At 42.8% G+C, this 6000-nt stretch overlaps 1 protein-coding gene across 8 annotated transcripts in view; it reads left to right on the top strand.

Annotated features, from left to right (window-relative positions):
• The first annotated feature begins 4255 nt into the window (after window positions 1-4255).
• The window catches only part of TBC1D5 (TBC1 domain family member 5), a 311934-nt gene continuing 310189 nt past the window's right edge, over window positions 4256-6000 (top strand). For 4 of the 8 annotated variants that reach the window (XM_064413964.1, XM_064413959.1, XM_064413950.1 and 1 more), the window contains exon 1: window positions 4256-4335. The gene's annotated coding sequence lies outside the window, so the exon portion shown is untranslated. The remainder of the gene's footprint in view (window positions 4336-6000) is intronic. The other 4 variants (XM_064413904.1, XM_064413913.1, XM_064413940.1 and 1 more) reach the window with 3 other exon arrangements.

Below are 6000 nucleotides of genomic sequence, written 5' to 3'. Positions count from 1 at the left end.
CTCCATCTCTTGGTGTGCTGGCCCAACAGCTATGTGGTACACCACATTATGCTGATATGATTCTGTGCTGGTGCACTGTGCGCTACAAAATCAGGTTGGTTTCTTGATATGTTTCAGAGGAAGTCTCACCCATGTCAAATTTTAATTAAGCTAGTCTGGAGTACATGATTCCTTTTATTCTTCCCAACAGTAGTTCATCAGTCTTTTTTGCTCTTGCTCACTCAGTTTTCCTTGATTCCTTTAAATTTTTTCAGAACACATTAAGTCGTGCCTCTTTGTCAAACTTACATGATGCATTTCATCATGTTTGACATAACTGTCAGTATGTCAAGCTATGCATTTTACTGAGAAAGCAGATGTTTGGTTCTCTGCTGGAAGAAGACAGTATGTTGTAGTAGGTAAGTAGTAGGTATTTGGGATGTGTAATTAGTAATAGGAGAAATATACTGAATTGTATCACTTGACATACAGATTCACAAAGAGCTTACATAAACTTCACTAAACCCAAGGATTTTAAAATTACTTAAGACCCATTTGAGTTATGGAGTAAATGTCTATGGCCAAATCCTACTACAATAAGAGGAATAATGCAAGTACTTTTTCACATAAGAAGGTTCAGGTGGAGAATGAAAAAGAACAAAACTTGTAATTAATTATTCTCCTTATGATTGGTAAATATTTTTAAATAATGTACAAAAGCAGAACTTAAGAATGATTGAGCAAATAGTTACAGAAACTTCAAGCTGACAATGGTGTCAAGCAGATCCTACTGGAAGAAAATACATCAAGTTTAAAACCAATATAACTTTATTCTTATTGGCTGTGTACAGAATACATTTCATTGTAGGGTCTAGAAATGACAGAAGTACTTCACGAATATTTCCCAGTTTCTCTAGGGGATAGAGGAGTGCAGTTTTATTTGATTCTGGGAGAATCTGCAGTCATAAAAGCTTCCTTGAGATTTTCTTCCTCAGATTACAAAATTCCCTGGATTACAGATCACATATGAAATCCAAACAAAATGATGTAACAATTTGAAATACAACTAACGTGTGTATATAAATACACACAATACAACTAATATTGTATGCATGTATTTGTATATGCACACAATCATGCAAGCATATACTTCAATAAAAATGCTTTGTATATAATTCACATATATATATTAAAAATCCATGAGAATTTTTATATTATTTGCATGAGTTAACTAAGAGCAAAAGTCAAGACATTTTGCTTTATATTTTATTTAATTGGCAAATCTATATTATACTTTCTCAAACTATGTGAAATCATCCTAACTAGATCATATGCATGTAATGGCTTTATTCTATAGCTGATAATGAAGCTGGGCTACCCTCTTTACTCCAAAGGACCAGAAACCTAAATGCTAGCAAGCAACATATGCATTTTTTGCTATGTATACTGCTTAAACATGAGACATTTGTATAAAACATAGCCAGATTACAGACCAGACTAGTTAAATGAAGAACCCTACTGAAAACATAAACAGTCTTCATAATTGCCAAGTAAAATTTAAAAAATATTTATAACCTCAAAAATATTTCAGTCAACACCTAATATAGGAAACATTATTTTCTTCACCCATATGAAGTTTACACATCTCTACTTGTAACTCTGCAGTAGGATGTATTGTGAACATAAACCAAGTAGATTGACCTTAACCCTCCATAATCTTGAAAATACGGAAATCAGTAATATTTGGAATTTATTTTTCTCTTTATTGGTGCACAAGTAGAAGGGATAAATTTCTTTACAATGTTTTAATTTAGGGGTGGAACCTCCATTCTTGCTTAAAATGGCATTCTAAATGTTATGATTAGCCTAACAATTGATTGCCAATGAAACAAGAATAACTACTTTTGGCAGATTCTGCTGTTATTTTCCTGCTGGCTTTTGTTCCAGCTTTTATCTTCCATGGGAAAATTTTCATATTGAGAATACTGAGAGGGCCCAAATCTTTTAAGACATCCCCTAAGCACACACACAATTAGATATCCTATGCTCATATAATTATTCCAGCAGTTATTTAGACAACTCGCAATTGCCTGATTTGAGGACTCAGTGGGAATATGTGCCAAAGGCAGGTGCACAATTCCCTTTTTTAAACAGCAGCACAAATCTGCAGGCTTATAAAGAAAAGGTCTTGATACTTTCAATACGAATTTTACCTAATGAGCCCCGTCTATACACCCATATCTTCAACACATAATATGCTATATAACTCTTCACATTGCCATTCCATCTCCCAAACACATGCTACTTTTGCACATGTTCTTACCTAAAATGCACTTTATTGCAAAAGCAGAAAATAGGAACTTCCATGTATTTATAGTGGACAGGTCACGGTGATATACACAGGCTGACTGTAGATGGCTGTACTATTTCTAAATTAAATGCTATGCCCTGTGTCGAACAAAACTGTATTTTCATCGCTGAGCTATTCAAGTTATTCAAAACATGGTATTAACAGAAAAAAATTATGTGCTTGACTGCTTGGCATTTTTAATATCAAGATCTGCTCTAACATAAAATAAATGTAAGGAGAGACAAACAGAAAATCTTTATTGCAAACAGAAAACGAAAGTATGTGTTTGAAATTAATGAATATATGGACATGCAAGCAAATTCTCCTGTCTTGTTTTTGTCCTGAGCTTTTTAATTTTAAATCTACCAACAATTTAACTTTAAATGACTCTTTCTACTTTAAACATTCTGATGTAGCAAAAAATGTAAATGTATGGCTGTAAAACACTATCATCAGCAGGCCGGAACCTACTTTGGTCTCTCTTTTTTTAATCAAACATCTGGGAACCAAAAACATCTGTAGACTGACATGGAGTTAAGATTTCCTCTCTAAGTGTCTTTGGCAAAACCACATAGATAGGCTGATTATCTTGCCCTGAAATCACCCAAAAGGCAAAAAAGTTCCTTCCTGGGAATCAAGAGAATTATAAGAAATATCTTCAGAGATTAGATACCATACATTCATCATGCAACTGTTATTAAACTTAAGAAGTTTTATTCCTGTTTAATTTCTAGGTGTATCTTGGATTGATCATCTTTTTTCCTGTTACCTTGAAGTATGTTTTAATAGTCAAACATGCCAGTTTTTTCCCAAGACTCAGTTTCAAATAATATTTCTGCTTATAGCTACATCTATACTGTAGTATGTCTATAGTTTCCCCTTCAGTCTTGTACTGGTGTCTCCAAAGAAAAGCCTGGATACCTACTGCACTTTCACACATAATGAGAAACTGCAAAATGGTCACAAGGAGCAACCTAAGTTACAAGGCGTTTCACGACACCTTCAAACGCTTCCATAAATGCACCCCTTGCATGCTGTTTTTGCAAGAAAAATGAACTCTTCAATACTTGGCACTCCTCTGTCCACGTCCCATCATGGGTTTTAATGAAAGGCTGACGCCAAGCAAGCGGCACGTTTACCGGGTTTTCCAAGCCTTAAGGAAGAGATCTTTGTGACCGATCTCAATCGCGTGCCAGCGATCCAGGTGTGCCCTGGGCAGCGAGGCGCTCGTCCCAGCGAGCTGCTGCCGGGACGCAGGGCCGTGCAGTGACCCCGGGGCCGGGACCCACCTCCGGCCGCCCCGAGCTCCAGCCGAGCGCTTCACTCCTTCCACCAGCACGTCTCCCAACCCGGCCAGCCGCTCCCAAGGAGCGATGTTACGGACCCACTTTAAATCACCATCATTTTAAGCCCCTTCCCCCCATCCCTCACTGCGTGACCAGCAACTGCACTCTACGCACGCTTTATGTAAACACAAACAGATCGAGCTTCCTCAAGAGGCCGAAAGGCCCCAAAGAGACGCAAACCCTCCCGATCCGACCAACCCCGCCGCCCTCCTGCTGCTGCCCGCCGCGGTGGCGAGAAGCGGGCGCCGGCCAAGCCGCGAGGGCAGCCCCGTGCTCGCCCTTCCCCTTCCAGCAGCGCCCCGCCGCCCCGGCGGGCACAGGCAGCGGGGAGCGGGCACCGGCAGCGCGGAGCAGGAACAGGGAGCAGGCGCCGGGCGGCCGCGGGCTCGGGCGCCTGCGCGGCGGGAGCGGGGCGGTGCCACCGCGCGTCCCCGCGGGCGGGCAGGGAGCCCTTCCCCTTCCCTTCCGCGGGTCTCCCCCACCGCCTCCCCCTGCCCCGCGTCCCTCGCAGGGCGTCGGGCCGGCACGGGGGTCTGTGCGCCGCGCCGAGCCGCAGAGAGGGAGGGCGGGAGGGGAGGAAGGAGGGAGGCGGGGAGGGAAAGAGAGAGAGAGAGAGGCTGAGCCAGACCTTCATGCCACTGCAGGCAGCAGCAGCAGCAGGTAAAACCAGCCCCAGAGCATCTGCTCCCCTTCACCCGCTTGCCCCCCTCCCCGCCGGCCGCCCCGCAGCCGCAGTGCGCCGCCCCGAGCCCCGGACCCCGCCGAGCCCCTCTCCCGGCCGGCCGTGGCGGCGGCGGGGCCGGGGGGGCGCCGAGGCCTGCGCGCCCCGCGCCGCCGCCGCTCCTCGGCCTCTCCCGCCTTCCTCCCGCGGGGTCCCGCCGGGAGCAGCGGCGGCCCGCGGCGTGCCGGGGGCAGGTGATCCCGGCAGGGAGCTGTGCAGCCAGAGCCTCGCTGCCGGGAGGTGAGAGCAGGGAGGGAGGAGGAGGCAGATTTGTCACAAGGTTTCCCCCTCTGGGTTGGCTTTTTTTTTTAAATTTTTTTTTTAATTATTTAATTGTTGTTGGTGATTCCGATGGCTGAAGAGGGAAGTTGAAGGTCTTCATAGCTATTTTAATTTTTCTTCCCTCCAGGCCTTCGAAAGAGAATTTCTAGAAGCAGCTTGCGTTCCCTTCAGTCTTCCTGCCCCAGAGCCTATCTGCCTCCCTGCTCTCACCTACCTGACTCAGTCTGTGCTAGCTGTCCATTGCCATCAGTGGTAGATGTTTAACCATCACACGTGTTTTTCTTTGGGATACAGCAGTTCAAGTGGTGTACAAGTTTGCATTTGTGTGTATAGGCTGCAATTAACACGTTTTAGCTGTTTGAGAGTTTCATACAGTGAGGTTGCTGTACTGTACCCATCAGTAGTTCAGTTTAGCTACATGCCCTGTGGTATTACACATCCTGGAGGCTTTATGGTTTGCTTTTAAGAAACAGTTGTTCCATCATGCTGGAATAGCATCGCTTTGGTGGTATACTCATGAAAGAGGTGTACAAGTGAAAGAATCATGTACAAAATGTACTGGGATGGCACTTGGGAGAAAAGAATACACTTCTAGCTCTGCAACTCAGCTCCATTCCCTGCTTGACTCAGTAATCCTGGTTACCTTCCCATACAAAGCTCTGAAACTTGGTTAAAAAGCACCACATAAGTCTCTTTGCAGACTAAAGAAACTTCATTGAAGTTGTAATATGTCAGTTTTGTTACTGGTCACACATTAGTTCAGCTGTTTACTGATAATACTTACTCTGTGAAAGCTAAAGATTCCAAAATACATTCCAATTATATGTGGGCTGATTGTTGTTATTAAAAATATTTTTAAGAATTTGAGGTTCATTAAATATTCAGTTGAATTAGTCCTAGTTCCCATCTCTAAATCATCATCCACTGTTACAGTTGCAACTGAGACGTTGAAATACTGTAAGATCTAAAACTGGGCAATAAGAAAGTTACATTGTTTGTGGGTGCTAATGGATTCTATTTTTGAAACCAGTCCTTTTTTTTTCATTTTGTTAGTGTAGTAGCTGTAATTGTGAGTTAACACAATTGTGATTACCAGTTGTCAGGCTTTTTTTTTTTTACTGACACACGTGGCCCACGTTTGACCTAAATGCTGTACCCGTAGGGGTCATATGGATGTATATAAATAGTAGCGATTGCTGAAGTTGTTAAAAGTAATACTGTGTTGAAATCAAAGTTCAGACTGTCAGGTAAACAAACAGAGCCTATTCCAAATAAACTTGTGAATTTCAAAACTTTTTTTGTATATTTTCTTGCTTGAAATT

Source organism: Passer domesticus, chromosome 1 (assembly GCF_036417665.1).
Source record: "Passer domesticus isolate bPasDom1 chromosome 1, bPasDom1.hap1, whole genome shotgun sequence".
NCBI classification, from domain to species: domain Eukaryota; kingdom Metazoa; phylum Chordata; class Aves; order Passeriformes; family Passeridae; genus Passer; species Passer domesticus.
The sequence above is the reverse complement of the archived record's forward strand: the minus strand, read 5'-3'. Positions and strand labels throughout refer to the sequence as shown.